At 46.8% G+C, this 15,616-nt stretch overlaps 1 long non-coding RNA gene across 1 annotated transcript in view; it reads left to right on the forward strand.

The window, feature by feature from the left end:
- Positions 1–14,837, forward strand: part of LOC121138842 — a 64,169-nt gene extending 49,332 nt beyond the window's left edge. The window contains exon 2 of the long non-coding RNA XR_005875710.1: positions 13,544–14,837. This is a non-coding gene — a long non-coding RNA (uncharacterized LOC121138842). The remainder of the gene's footprint in view (positions 1–13,543) is intronic.
- The last annotated feature ends 779 nt before the right edge of the window (positions 14,838–15,616 follow it).

Below are 15,616 nucleotides of genomic sequence, written 5' to 3' on the forward strand. Positions count from 1 at the left end.
AGAGACTGAAACTTTAATGTGTTTGAGGTCTTAAACACTGTGGGACTTTTTAAATTATTCACGATTTTAGTGGGAGGTCTTGGGGATGAACAAGAAAGGAAGGGTTGAGGCTTACTAGTGTTTTGTTTGTGTGTCAAGCTGACAAGGGGTCAGTTGTACTGACTGGTTTTGTGTGTCAATCCAACACCAGCTAGAGTCATCAGAGAGGAAGGAGCTTCAGCTGATGAAATGCCTCCATGAGATTCAACTGGAAGGCATTTTCTCAATTAGTGAGCAATAGGGGAGGGCCCAGCCCATGGTGGGTGTTGCCATCTCCGGACGGTGGTCTGGGTTCTATAAGAAAGCAGACCATGTGGAGCAACCCAGTAAACAGTACCCCTCCACAGCCTCTGCATCAGCTCCTGCCTCTAGGTTTCTGAGCACTGTTTGAGTTCCTGTCCTGATTTCCTTCTGTGATGCACTATGATCTGGGAGTGTAAACCAAATGAACCCTTTCCTCCCCAACTTGCTTTTTTGGTCATGGTTATTTTTTTTGCAGCGATGGGAAGTGGGTTTGCACACTTAATCATCTCCCCAGATGTGATGGTTGGGTTTTTCGTGTTCTGTTTTTGTCAGCTTGATCTAGGAAGAAGGAACCTTAGTTGAGAAAATACTTCCATCAGCTTAGCCTATTACAACTCTGTGGGGCATTATCTTGATTGACTGATATGGGAGAACCCTGAAGAAGGCACCCTGAAGAAGCTAGTGATCCTGGTTGCATTAAAAAAAATCAAGCTGTTCAAGCCAGTAAACAGCTTTCTTCGATGGTCTCTGTTTCAGGTTCCTGTCCTGCCTGCGTTCCTGCCTTGCCTTCCCTTGATAATAATGCTGTGTTCAGGCTATGTAAACCAAACAAGCCCTCCCCTAGCCTCACCCATATTGCATTTGGTCACAGTGTTTGTCACAGCAATAGGATGCAAACTACGATACTAGGTGACTGGGCATAGACAGCACCTGCACAATACTTTGGAAATCCCTCTATTAGGTCTTAATGAGTATTCCCAGTATGCCTAGCACAGACTTGCCTTGAAGTTCTGCAAAGTTTGTAGGTTCAATCCCTGCTTCATTGCCCTTCAATCTGAAAAGTGTTTCTTCATCTTAGAGTTAGCCCCAGACTCTGGTGATGGCAACCACAAACCCAACGGCCAGAAACCCCAGATAGCTAAGATTCAAATCTTCTAATCACAAGATCAGGATGGCGATGTATGTGCAATTACAAAGAGAGGAACCAGAGGCATGGGAGGGGAAGAACCTGCCCACAGCACTAGGTGCACCAAGTGTGCTTGGGGGAACCCATTGGTTGTTGCAAAATGGCTCTTACTCCAAGAATGATCTTGAGAATGAAGCACATGCCCCTGTTAGGGCCTGACCCAGGCTCTGCCTTTTACCCTCATGCTAGTCCTGGATCTTAACTACATAATACCTTTTATTATACATAATACAGTAGGTCATAACAGCAGGCTTCTGCTTTGTGGACCAAAAATTCTAACACCCAGAGCATAGTCAGTATATTGTATGGAGGCACAGATGCAACTTACGATGATCTATGAATTCACAGAGACTGTGAACATCACACCATGCACAGGACCTGCACAGGTTCAAACCAGATGAAACTCCAGGCATGAGAAAGGGAAGTGGACACAAAGTCCCGCCCCTAACCAAGAGGCACTGTTTATAATTGACACCTACTGGGCAGTCAGTTTTCTACAATGGAGTGTCACTAGGTGTATCATCCCCACTCCAGGGAAGGACCCAGGCCCAGAACAGATGTCATGGGTTTTGTGAACTTTTTGTCTTGTTTTTATAGTTTGTCTGTTTTGATTTTTATGGCTTGTTTGTTTGTTCTTGGGAGGGAGGGAGGAAGGAAGGAAGGAAGAAAGGAAGGAAGGAAAAGGAACTAGGAAGGAAAAGGGAGGAAGGAAGACCACGAGGTTGGGTAGGTATGGAGTCAGGAAGATCTGGAAGAGTTGGATGGCAGTGAGGACAAATATGATTAAATGCATATTTTATAAAAATAGATACAAGTTATCCAGTCTGGGTGTGAATAGCAGAAAACAGAAGGAACTGAATGCTAGACTTTCACCTCTCCCCCAGGGGCTGGGGGTCTCTGTAGCCACCCATCTTTATGGCTGCTCATCGCCCTCTAGTGACCAAGATATGTCACTATAATTTTATGACATTCCTTGAAAATTGGAGCTTCTTGTATTACTGGTCAGGCTTGAGTGTAATTGATAACTATTTCAAATATCTATGAGCTATATTAAACCCACTAATATCATTTATCATTTTTGACACATGACAACTTCATACACAACATATATCCAAGACAGTACCAGATGAAAGGATATAGCAATGAGTAGGTCATGTATGTCCCCTACCTGCATACTTACCTCCTTAGGAGCGGAAACCACACCAAAGCAAGTCAAACACCACTGTGAGGAGTTTGGGGAGGGAAATGCACACAGCCCATGTGGAATACAAGAAGTGGTAGCTCCTATTCAGGGAAAAGTCTCTGAAGAAATGACTCTGGGCAAGCTTGAGCTCTGTGAGTTTGAGGTACTGAGGGCAGGTCAAGGATAGGAGGAGAGGAAGGGACAAGGTAAGCTGATGAGGCAGGTACATCATTAATTGTGTCCACCTCCCATTCATGTGGAAACGGGCCCAGAGAAGAAACATTGAGTATATTACAGTGACACAGCCTCTGGAGGTGACAGAGGTGAGGTCCAGGTACCCAAGGCAGACCCTGCAGGACATAAAGAGCAATGAGGTGGAGAGGCTAGGGCATGGGGCGGGGGGGGGGGGCATTTGTCCAGACTGAAGCGGGGACAATAGCAACCGTGAGGTACTTGACAGGCCACTTGGGCCTCCCTACTCATGTGTCAGGTGAGACAGTCCAGAGAATGGCCCGTTTCATAGGCAGTGATGCTAAGCCCCTTCTCCTGCACCCCCTGTATCCAGGTCCCCGAGAGTCAGAACCCTATCTCCTACAGCGCTCCCACTTGCCCCAAGTTCTCTTAGCCTGTGATGCTTCAGTCCTAGGTTCACCATTATTACCCTGGAGTTCCAGGAGTCACACGGACAAGCTATGTGTACCCCTGTACTCCACCCTGCCCTACAGATACCATACTGAGCTTCTGCCTACTATGCCCCCCCTTTTCCCTGGCCACATGGACAAGCTATGTGTACCTCCATACCTCACCCTGCCCTATGGCTGCCATGCTGGGCTTCTACCTACTGAGCCCCTTCTCCCTGCAAAGCCTAACCACTAACTGTTCTCTCGCCTCCAAATCCTGACTAGGCACTGCTCAACTCCCAGCCTCAGCTCTAAATGCCTTCTCTGCCAGAAGCCCACCCTGTCTTCCCCAGGACCTCTGAGGACACTGAATGCTGGCAGTCTATGCCCTGGTGTCTCTCTGCAGCTAGACTCCAGAAGCCGGAAGCCAAGAACTATCTCACTTTCCCCCAGACAGCGTATGCAGTATCTGTCACTTAGAAGGGGCTCCAAAACTATCTAATTGATGAGTAAGTGAATAAATGAAAACAAATGACTCTGCCTCTAGGTGATGCTTTTTACCATCATGTCTGTGTTTGCCACATCTATGTCCCCACCCCCCTTGCCTCCTGCACTCTTGATGTCTAACAGGGGCCTGATTACTGTTGTAATCTTGCCCAAGAGAAAGAAAACAGTCTATCCCTGTGGAGACAGCAACTTGTCAAGCTTATTACTTGTGGCAGCTGCCGGTGTCTCCTAAACTCGGTGGTGACAGGGGGTGGGGCGTGACAGTGAAGAGCTGTCCACATTTAAAAGCTAGACATTCTCTTCTCTGGAATCTATCCTCTTTGTGAGTAGGAATATATCTGAAAGTTGATTTATTTTTATATAAATTTTGTAGTGTTCTGAAGTTTGGCTCCCTGGGCAAGTATACAAAATCACCACAGATCCCAAGCCTGAAAACTCTCTACGAGGTTTCTTAGGTAAAATAGCTGCAGGGTGAAGCAACATGTTTCCCATCCGTCAGGCAAGTAGGATCCTGCCATGCTCACTGATAGTATATATGGATCCTGGAGATGCTCACTGATGATAGATATGGATGCTGGAAATGCTCACTGATGGTGCATATGGATCCTGGCAATAGTCACTGATGGTACATATGGATCCTGGCAATGCTCACTGATGGTGCATATGGATCCTGGCAATGCTCACTGATGGTGCATATGGATCCTGGCAATAGTCACTGATGGTACATATGGATCCTGGCAATGCTCACTGATAGGCATATGGATCCTGGCGATAGTCACTGATGGTACATATGGATCCTGGCGATAGTCACTGATGGTGCATATGGATCCTGGCAATGCTCACTGATAGTGCATATGGATCCTGGCGATAGTCACTGATGGTACATATGGATCCTGGCAATGCTCACTGATAGTGCATATGGATCCTGGCGATAGTCACTGATGGTACATATGGATCCTGGCGATAGTCACTGATGGTACATATGGATCCTGGCAATGCTCACTGATAGTGCATATGGATCCTGGCGATAGTCACTGATGGTACATATGGATCCTGGCAATGCTCACTGATAGGCATATGGATCCTGGCGATAGTCACTGATGGTACATATGGATCCTGGCGATAGTCACTGATGGTACATATGGATCCTGGCAATGCTCACTGATAGTACATATGGATCCTGGCGATAGTCACTGATGGTACATATGGATCCTGGCAATGCTCACTGATGGTGCATATGGATCCTGGCAATGCTCACTGATAGTGCATATGGATCCTGGCAATGCTCACTGATGGTGCATATGGATCCTGGCAATGCTCACTGATAGTGCATATGGATCCTGGCGATAGTCACTGATGGTACATATGGATCCTGGCAATGCTCACTGATAGTGCATATGGATCCTGGCGATAGTCACTGATGGTGCATATGGATCCTGGCAATGCTCACTGATGCGATGATGATACATGCGGATCCTGGCAATGCTCATTGATGGTACATATGGATCCTGGCCATTCTCACTGATGGTACATATGGATCTTGGCAATGTTCACTGATGGTGCATATGGATCCTGGCCATTCTCACTGATGGTACATATGGATCTTGGCAATGTTCACTGATGGTACATATCTATTGAAGATTCACTGTGCCTCAGGCTGTTGAGTGATTTTATTGTGAATGGTCAGGCTGGTCCCTGCCTTTGCAGAGCTAACATTACAGTATAAAATGCATAGGCGCACAGCTTATTCCAATTGTTCAATGGCAACTGAAATCCAAACCAAAGAGTGGAAAGTCAGGGATACAAGAGAACACATGCCTGGCCACTCCCAAAAGTCGGCGCAGCCAGTTGCTCTGAAACAACAATCTTAAGACTGAAAGCTGAAGAGTGAGCAGTGTTAACTAGAGTATGCACACATGTACACTGTATATGTATGTTTGGGAGCATCTATATGCCATAACTACATTCTGTGTAAATACCCAGTTTTGCATATGGACCTGTACACATGTCTATAACGCAAGTGTTGTGTGTGCTAACTTTCATGTGTATACAACGTCTGTGCTTGTAAGGACTCTACATACTACAAGAATCTCATGCACAAATATGTGTCTGTACACAAACATACGTATAAGCATGTGCATGCAGCATGCAAGTGCACGTGTATGTGAGTGTCCCAGTACATGAGTGTCTCATGTAGACAATCTCAGATGTAATTCATTGTCCCAACCTCCTCAGCCTTCCAACACCAATCGCGGCAGCAAGTCAGCCATAAAGCAGACCTTGTGATTTCTCTGGCTCACAGATCATTCCAGTAAGAACAGAGATACCTAAGCTTTCCCGGGTTGACTATATGATAGTTATCCTAGTAGGCAAGTGGTGAAGGGTCCTTACTTGATTCTCCTCAAACCCAGGGGCGTGGGGGGGGGCTCCTTGAAGGTTGCAGTTGTGACTTGAACTTAGGCCTGTATGTTCCTTAAGCATGTATCCTAACTCATCAAATTATATCCCATCACTGGAGCCAGGGACAGGACAGGGGCCTCTCCTTGATGACTGTTCCTGCAACACCCCTAGAACAGCACTCACCACACAGACGCCTGTGAAGTCCCAGCCTGTTCACCTATGGACTCACTGTGTGGTGCTGGGAAAGTAGAGTTTCCCACTTCTCTGCCATTCTGTGTTGACAGCCTAGCTCCCCACCCCCACCTTGCAGACAGCTTACATAATGGTGCAAAAGTGGTTTCTTCCTCTCTAACATGCACAGTGGCACACTCCCAACCACCACAGAGGGATTAGCTGAGCTAGTGACCTCCTGGTGCACGTGCCCATGCACATGGCTGTCACCGAGGCTGAGGACAAGGGAGAGCCGCCGCTGAAAGTCAGCTGGGGAAACCCTGACTGACAGGAGTTCATATGTCTGGTCACCTTCTAACTGCAGTGTGACCTGGGCTGAGGTTCACTTAGCTGTCCAACTTTCCTCCCTTGGAAAATGGGAATTGAAAATAGACCTGCTTCTTGTTTAAATGACTAACGAGGAAGTGCTCTTAATGTCAAGCCACTATTTCTACATATTGAGCAAAATTATAAACAAAGATTGGATATAGCTCTTGGTTGAGTATTTGTTGTCAACACCCCCACTTAATATCCCCAAATGCCTTTAACATATAGGTCTTTATTATCCCATGTTACAGAAGAGAACACTAGTGCTCAGAAAGGGAAAGGAATTTCCCCAAGGTAACACAGCTAGAAGCAGCAAGCCATGTCTGAATTGAACTCTTCCTGACTTCAAATCCAAGACATGTGTCTGCCAGGCAATTTTCTCACGTCAGGATGGAAAGCACATGTGATCAGAACTTCCTACACCCTCTTCGTGAGTTCACCCATCCTGGCCAAGGTCTGATCTCTCAACCCTAAAGGGAGGAAGCAAGGGTAACAGGCGGGTGTCGAGGAGCCTTGCAGCCTAGTGCTAGAATCGAGTGTCCTCTAAGATCAGGAAGCGGGCAAGCTAAAGGGGGAGGAGGGGGACCACAGAGCAGAGGTTCCAGTGTTGGTCCCATGGCAAATGTGGTACCAGAGTCTGTGCCAGCACAGTGCCATGTGACACAGAACAAGTCATTCTCTTTCTGTTAGGGGACACCAGGTTGCCACTGGGCCCAAAGTCTGGGAATCCAGAAACCCCAGGACTAACGGGTTCTGCACCATGTCAGAGTATGAATTTTCAGTGTCTGCATGGAGGAAGTACCAGTTTCCTCCTATAGAGAATCAGCAAAAGCATGGCTGTTTCCTCACATCACCATAGAAATGGAATTAATACACAGAAGACTCAGATAGCACTTCATTCATATCGAGAACTATATACATCAATGTTTCAAATTGTGGAAAACATTGGCAAAAGAAGGCTGAATGTTAGAATAAAGATGCCATTGGCTATGACAGAACAGCTGACATGAAGTAGTTTTCCATTCTGCTTCATTTTATTGTATTTTATTCAGACAAGCTCTCATTATTTAGCACAGATTGGTCTTAAATTTACAGTCCTCCTGCCTCAGCTTCCCAAATACTGCCATCACAGGCCTATGCCACCATCCTCAGCCCTAAGCGACTTCCTACGCTTTATTAGTTTCTCCCGTATGGATGGAGGTGATTCAGGCCTGAAGTATATCCCCCAAGAGCCTTTATTTCTGTCTCCCAGTATTTTCTTTTACATATTACAAGTGTCTCCCCAACAATTCAGATACCACATCCTAACAAAGTTACTCCCAGAACCAGAAAGGAGATATCAGAGAAATTTTCATATACCTAAATCGCTGTCTTATAAAGTAAAAAAAAAAAACTCCCAGAAGCCCCTGAGAAAATGTCTTTTCTTGCCAGTAGCCAAAGAGGGTCATGGGACCACCTGCAGCCACTATGGAAGGATGACTAGAAAAGCAATATTCTGGCATTTGCCATCACAGCCTAGAGTTGGACTACTTGGCAAGGAAGGCAGAGACGATGGGCAGCCCCTGACTGCAGGATGGTCCTGAGGAGAAAATGTAGGGGAAAGGCGCAAGAGCATAATGGAAGAGAGCCACCACACAGGTTCCAGACAGCATTCCCACGAGGGACAAGAGGAATAAGCCAATGCCTGCAGGCCAGGCCCAGAGTCAGAAAAGCAGAAGCCCATAATCTCAGGGAGGCAGGGCCTTCCTCAGAAGGCAAGCAGGCAAGGGGAACATTTATTTAAAAAGGAACTGGTGGCCCTGACCAGTAACAATGACATCATATGACCTGTTGACAACTCAAGGTCTAGCAAGCAAGGATAGCCAACTTTCCTCTCATTTTGGAGCTATTTTAATTGATGACAGAGGTAGAAGAAAATGTTTGCTTAGAGAATGCCTTGATGTGGCTGGATATGGTAGCACAAATTTATAATCCCAGCACTTGGGAGGCAAGAGGATCATGAGTTTGAGACCTTGATAGAGAGGAAAGAGATGGCCACTTGGTAGTGAAGGGTTAGCGCTCTAGATCAAGAATGGTGAGTGTGTGTGTGTGTGTGTGTGTGTGTGTGTCTGTCTGTCTGTCTGTCTGTGTGTCTGTGTGTGTGGTATTTGTGTTTTCCAGTGCACATGTATGTGCAAGTATAAATACATACATACATGTGCGCACGTGGGTATCACTCTTCAGTAGTACAGTCCACCACCTTATGTTTGAGACAAAAAAATCTCTCACTGGCCTAGAACTTGCCAACAAGGCTAGGCTAGCTGGCCAGTAGACCCTGAGGATCTTTCTGTACCAACCCTTCCCTCATACACAGGATTTACAAGCACACACCACCACATGCCCAGCTTCTTAAATGTGGCTCCTAGGAGTCAAACTCAGGTTCTCATGTTTGCATGGCAAGCATGTTGTGCAATGAGCTGTCTCCTAGCCCATTGAAATCAATAATCTTTTTCCATAAAGGTTCAGAAGGTATTTTAGGACAGTGGAGTAATATGACCTCTATCCCACTTACTCTTAGTAGACAGTGGCAGGTGAATGGGCTGGATTCAACTCATCTTTCTGCAGGCAGAGAGGGACCTGGGTTTGGGCCCTGGGCTGTGTTAAGCCCCTGTTCTATACAACAAGTTTTGCATGAGACAAAGCCTAGGCCAAGGCATTCATGCTCTGTGGCAATGCATGCTGACTGGGACTGTGAAGAAGCAAAGTGAGCCGGGGAGGAGGCTGTGGCATGTGAAGGACTCACAGAAAAGGGCCAATTACAAACACCAGTGCTTGATCTATAGCTTTTCAGGAGAAACCACAAGTGCACATATGTGCAGATAGACTCCGCGGCTTATTGAGTGATGATCATTTAAGATTTCAAACCTGGGGGCTTACAGAGGTGGCTCAGAGGTTAAGAGCACTGGCTGCTCTTCCAGAGCCGCCATCGGGGTTCAGTTCCCAGCACGTGATGGCTCACGACCCTCTGTAACTCCCGTTCCGGGGACTCCAACACCTTCTCCTAGCCTCCATTGCTCTGCATGCACATGGTGCACAGACAACGAGTCAGGCAAAACTATCACACACATACAATTATAGTTTTGAAAGTATTTTAACTCTGGTATAGACCAAATCAAAACCATCTGGTGGCCAGGCTAGCTTGGAGGCAGCCAGTCTGTGACCTCTGGCCTAGAAGATCATCCTTCCTGAGTGACAAACTAGGACAACCAAGTACACATGATACATTTGAGGGGTAAGATCCAGGAAACTTGCGCACTGCTAGTTTGAGCCTTTGCTAATGGAATGTCTAACTGCTACCACACAGCTTTAAATCCAGGCATAGGAGAGGGACCATTCAGCTGTACTAAGGGCATTCTCCTGCCTCATTGGTCCCTGCTTTTCCACAAGCAGTGGTGCCCTGTTACTTCAGATGCCATAGCACAAACCTTCGCCTCTGAGAAGCAATGAGATCACGTAATCTGCAAACCATAATGCCACAGAGGCAACAACTTAACCAGTTTCTGGTTTCCTCAGCCCCAAACACTAACTCCAAGGCTCCAGTACTGAATACAGTCATCCTGTGGGTTGTTGGTTCCAGGGCTCACGACACATAATAAAATCTGCTGAGCCTCAGGTCTCTTATACAAAATGTAGGATTTTCATGTTAACTACATTCATTCTTTGACATACCTTAAATCGTCAGAGATGAATTCTAATGCCTAATGCCATATTAATGCTGTGTGAGTGGTTTTATCATTCAGCAAATGACAAGATGCAAATATTGGCTCATGTTTAGAATAGACCCAATGCCTTTTCATGTTTTCAAACTGCATTTGAGTCCACAGGCAGTCTGGGCTGAAGATCAGGACAGCATAGGGGAGAGTCATTCAGTCTAGAGTATAGGATGTGTCAGCCTAGCTCAGTTTGAACCAGTACTGTGCTCTACTGTAGACACAGTCAACAGACAGCAGACTGAGGAAGGAGATTTGAAGTGTCAACACTGACCAATTCTAAAGGAGCTAGAAAAAATGGATCAGATAATCCTAGGAAGAAGCCCTGAGGCTCCAGCACAACAGAATCAAGTCCATAGACCTTGGAGTCAGACACGGCTGAACTGGCAGGGTCATGAAAAGACTCTAGCTAAAAGGCAGTTTACTCTGATGAAGAGAGGATCACGCGGGGCCTCTCACAAATGGGAAAGGGAGCCTCATGCAAACTGGACTCATACCATAGTAGAAGCTGCTGGAAATCTGGCCCAGACACCTGAACTGCAGTGACTAAGTTCTGAGGCACGCTTCTGCTCTTACCAGAGATACAAGCAGGGAGAACAATTCTAACAGGACCTTCCTTTGCATTCTCTGGGTGAAGAAAGTTTCAGGTACCATAGTAGGAAGATAAGGAACCCTGGTTGGTACCATAGTAGGAGGAGAAGGAATCCTAGTTGGTACCATAGTCAGGGGAGAAGGAATACTGGTTGGTACCATAGTAGGAGGAGAAGGAATCCTAGTTGGTACCATAGTAGGAGAGGAAGGAATCCTGGTTGGTAACACAGTCAGAGGAAAAGGAATCCTGGTTTGTACCATAGTAGGAGGGGAAGGAACCCTGGTTGGTACCATAGTAGGAGGGGAAGGAACCCTGGTTGGTACTGTAGGAGGAGGAGAAGGAATCCTTGTTGGTACTATAGTAGGAGGAGAAGGAATCCTTGTTGGTACTATAGTAGGAGGAGAAGGAATCCTTGTTGGTACTGTAGGAGGAGGAGAAGGAATTCTGGTTGGTACTGTAGGAGGAGGAGAAGGAATTCTGGTTGGTACTGTAGGAGGAGGAGAAGGAATTCTGGTTGGTACTGTAGTAGGAGGAGAAGGAATTCTGGTTGGTAACACAGTCAGAGGAGAAGGAACCCTGGTTGGTACTGTAATAGAAGGAGATGGAATCCTGGTTGGTACCATAGAGGAGGAGAAGGAATCCTTGTTGGTACTGTAGTAGGAGGAGATGGAATCCTGGTTGGTACTGTAGTAGGAGGGGAAGGAATCCTGGTTGGTACTATAGTAGGAGGAGATGGAATCCTGGTTGGTACCATAGAGGAGGAGTTAGAATCCAGGGGGTACCATAGTAAGAGGAGAAGGAGTCCTGGCTGGCCATGACAGCAAAGCCTTACACACAGAGGGTGAGACTCCAATGGAGGAAACCAGAAGTCATGGGGGAGATGAGAATGGCTTCATGGGACCATTACTAACAGAAATCTACTGTTGTGCAACTGCCATGGGGCTGCCTAGAGGGCTGGCACTGTCCAAGTATCAAGGCCTCGGCATGCTGGCAGATGAGGGAAGCCCTTAATAAGCATTCGTGATTTTGACTGTGACCTCTGATCTTTCACCAAGCAAGATCCCCTCTAGAGCATGCCTGCCGAAGCAATTGACTCTGAAAATACCTGGAATGGGAACCACATCTGCTGGGAGATTGGGGAGGTTTTGCTAATCACTCGTGAATCTCTGCCATCAGAAGCTCTCAGCAAATACCTGGAGCTGAGCTGGTTCCACAAAGGATGTTGCACAGAATGCATTTGCTTTCTCTATTCCAGCATCCTCCCCTGTCCTCTCTAACCCCAGCAGACCGGGTGACTTGAGGTTCTCTCACTCACATCTTTAGGTCAGGAGAAGAGTAGAGGTGCCTCAGTCTCAGACACTTTATCTCCTGTTAACATTCTACTAGGTCACTGGGCAGTGGTGGCACACACCTTTAATCCCAGCACTCAGGAGGCAGAGGCAGGCAGATCTCTGTGAGTTCGAGAGCAGCCTGGTCTACAAGATTGAGTTCCAGGACAGCCTCCAAAGCCACAGAGAAACCCTGTCTTGAAAAAAAATTCTACTAGGTCCAGATCATACCAAACCTCAAAGACTCTAAACCACATCCCAAAGCATGCACAGGATCACCCCCAGTATGTGGCATTTTTACTGCTCTGAAAAGTCAGGGATCTAAAGACATGTGTGTTTAATTTGAGGTACACTCAAACTTCTGAATCAATGATTCAGAAGTGCCTTTGGAAAGTTGATTGGCAGCCACCTGGCCAGGCAATACCACCATGCCTCGAAGGACATCCCTGAGTGGAGAGCAGGTCTAGCAAAGGTCTCCATGCTCATTTCTAGCTCCATTGTGCTGTCATGGCTTAAGGGCACTCGTACACTTCTAGCCCCTCCCTGTAAAGCGGCCACTTCTATCATATGTTCATTTGCATGCACACACTGAGACCCACCCTGGGCCAGTTTCTTGGTTAAACGATGGAAAGGCTCAGTATTGCACGTTGTCTCAACTCTTCACCACAGTGGCGCTGTCACACCTCTCTTTTATAATAACTGTGTATGCTGCCAAGTCACTAGAAACCAGAAAGTGTGGCTGTGTTGTACAGTGTTCAACCTCCAATTTGTATTTCCTGGTATTATGTTTTGTCCTCAGAAAGATTAACTAGTTTTTATACACTGTTCCTGTTAGAAATCAGACACTCCCTCCCACAGCCTGCCTTCAGCAACTCAGTGCCAGTAACTCAGGTGCAGCACATTTCCACTGCCTCTGAGTTGTGTGACCTCCCTATGTACACGCGCACCCTTTGAAAGGTTCTTCCTGACATCGTAGCTAGCTCACTCTCTATATATCTCCTGGTCTCTCTCTCTCTCTCTCTCTCTCTCTCTCTCTCTCTCTCTCTCTCTCTCTCTCTCTCTCTCTCTCTCTCTCTCTCTCTCTCTCTCTCTCGCCTACTCCGAGTCAGCCTTTGACTCCCCTCCCCCCAATAAACCTCCTAAGTAAGATCTGTTGTGTGGTGTGATCTCTTTGGAGCACACCTTGGCCCTAACTTGTGAAAGGTACCTTCTGGCACTTAACAGTTCCCAGCTTGTGTGCTGCTTATTTGGAGAGATTTGATAAGCATGCATGTGTAAAGTCAAGTAAAATATTTAAATTCTGGGCACATAAAAAGCATTGTTTGACCTAGCTAGGTCTATATGTCTCAGATTTTAATGCTTTCATTTTCGTTTTCAGTGTTTGAAGAAGCACTTAAGGATGCTGCACTCTTTCTGTGGAAATGTTAAAAGTCAGTGTTTCTCATCTACTGCTTGAATGAAATTCCTCCCTCTCAAAAAGATTAACAATGATCCAACAGCTGTGATGGAGGAGGGGGCAGAGACTGGCCTTAAGTGGAAAGCGCTCTCAAGCCCATTCTCTTTCCAAAGACAAAGCTGATCCTGAAATAGAAGGTAAGGTGATGAGAAAACCCAATTCCTACCTCTCTTACTCCTGGCTCTGCATCTCACTGAGAGCCAGTGATGGTCCTGTAACAGAAGGGTCCCCAGGACCTAAGGAGACCACAGGATCCCTCATTGAATCCCAGGACCTAAAGAGACCACAGGATCCCTCATGGAATCCCAGGACCTAAAGAGAAATTAGGATCCCTCATGGAATCCCAGGACCTAAGGAGACCACAGGAACCCTCATAGAATCCCAGGACCTAAGGAGACCACAGGAACCCTCATAGAATCCCAGGACCTAAGGAGACCACAGGAACCCTCATGGAATCCCAGGACCTAAGGAGACCACAGGAACCCTCATGGAATCCCAAGCCAAGAAAGCTTAAGACAAGCCATTGTTCCTAGGAAATCTTCCCATCAAGGAGTCTCCTCACAGCACCAGCTGTTCAGCTCTGTTTAAACCGTCATTCAGCCAAGGCAGTTTAGTGGCACACCCAAACTCTATAGCCCGCGCCAAAATTGTTTAAAACACCATTTGAACCCAACAGCCAGTCAATTTAAAAATACTCCAAATAGAAAGCCAATAAGATTTGAAAACAAAGAAACTGACAATCAAAAGGTGACCACAGCCGCTGATTTATTCATCTGCTTATACACTAAAGCTTGTCTTTTCCGAAAGAGGATCTAAAATGTCAGTGTTCTTTCAGTGTGTGTGTGTGTGTGTGTGTGTGTGTGTGTGTGTGTGCGCGCGCGCGCACGCGCGCGCTTTGTGCTTTGTGCCCCTGATTATAGAGTATAGGAACAACTTTCTACAGCGTGATTCTGTGTTTTCAAAGTGCCAAACATCATGGGACTCAAGACACCATGCTCTGGTTCGACTCTCTTGTTACACAAAACTTTCGAGAGCCCAGAGGCACACAGTGCTGTATCAAGGTCTCCTGCGAACGTGAACAGCAGAAAGAAGGCAGTTTTTGTGTTTCCAGGCCAACACATCCTGCTACAGGTGACTGCGAAGTATATTTAGATGTTATTTGGCTGATCCGCAGATGTAAGGGTACCCTGGTTAATAAATAAGGGAAACTCATTTCTTCCTGCTGCCTACTCATTTTCTCTATGTCATAGTCCTTGCAACAGAAATAGCCCCTGAGATGCTAAGCAAAGAACAGTTTGTAGAGGTTTACCCTACACTGTAAGCAGGATGCCCTGATAATTTGCTGCAGTAGAGCTGGGGGGTGGGGGCTCAGAGCGCCCAGAAATGCTTAATGTGTGTCCTAGGCTCAACCCTAGTAGTCTATGTCTCTAAACCGAGCTTAACTGATAAAGGAGAGACATCCTGCCTAACGGGTCCAGTACAGTTTGCCTGCCCTAATGCACCTCAACCATGGTTTCCAGGGAAACAAATGGATGTCAGGGTGCACACAGCCTCCAGCCTGAAAAGGCAGCAGTGCGCTGGTGGCCTGTGCAGCTGCCCCCCACCCCTGAAAAATGATCTGATTTTCTGTGTTCCTCTCCCAGGTCAAGAGGAGGGGACAGGTGGGACGGTGAGTGACAGCTGGTCACTTCATCTTTCCTTCGGAGTTGGTACCGGAGAATTGCAGGACTGTTTTAGAGAGACGAAAATCCCTACTTCCTGAGAGTGATGCCGGTTCAGCTTCTCCTAGCCTCCAAGCAGAATGGCTGCCTGGCCTCTCAGGCTAGACTGGGCTGCCCTAACTTATTTGAGCAGCAGGATAGCCCTGCACACTGCAGGGCTGGTGCCCACAAACACCGATAAGCAAAGAGAAGGGGCTCTTGTTCCTGATGTGGAACAAGCCGTACTTCCGCCGATGCAGCTGGTGTTTCCTCAAATAGAACAGGATTTGAGCAA

Source organism: Mesocricetus auratus, unplaced genomic scaffold (assembly GCF_017639785.1).
Source record: "Mesocricetus auratus isolate SY011 unplaced genomic scaffold, BCM_Maur_2.0 Super-Scaffold_6730, whole genome shotgun sequence".
Classification (NCBI taxonomy): Eukaryota; Metazoa; Chordata; class Mammalia; order Rodentia; family Cricetidae; genus Mesocricetus; species Mesocricetus auratus.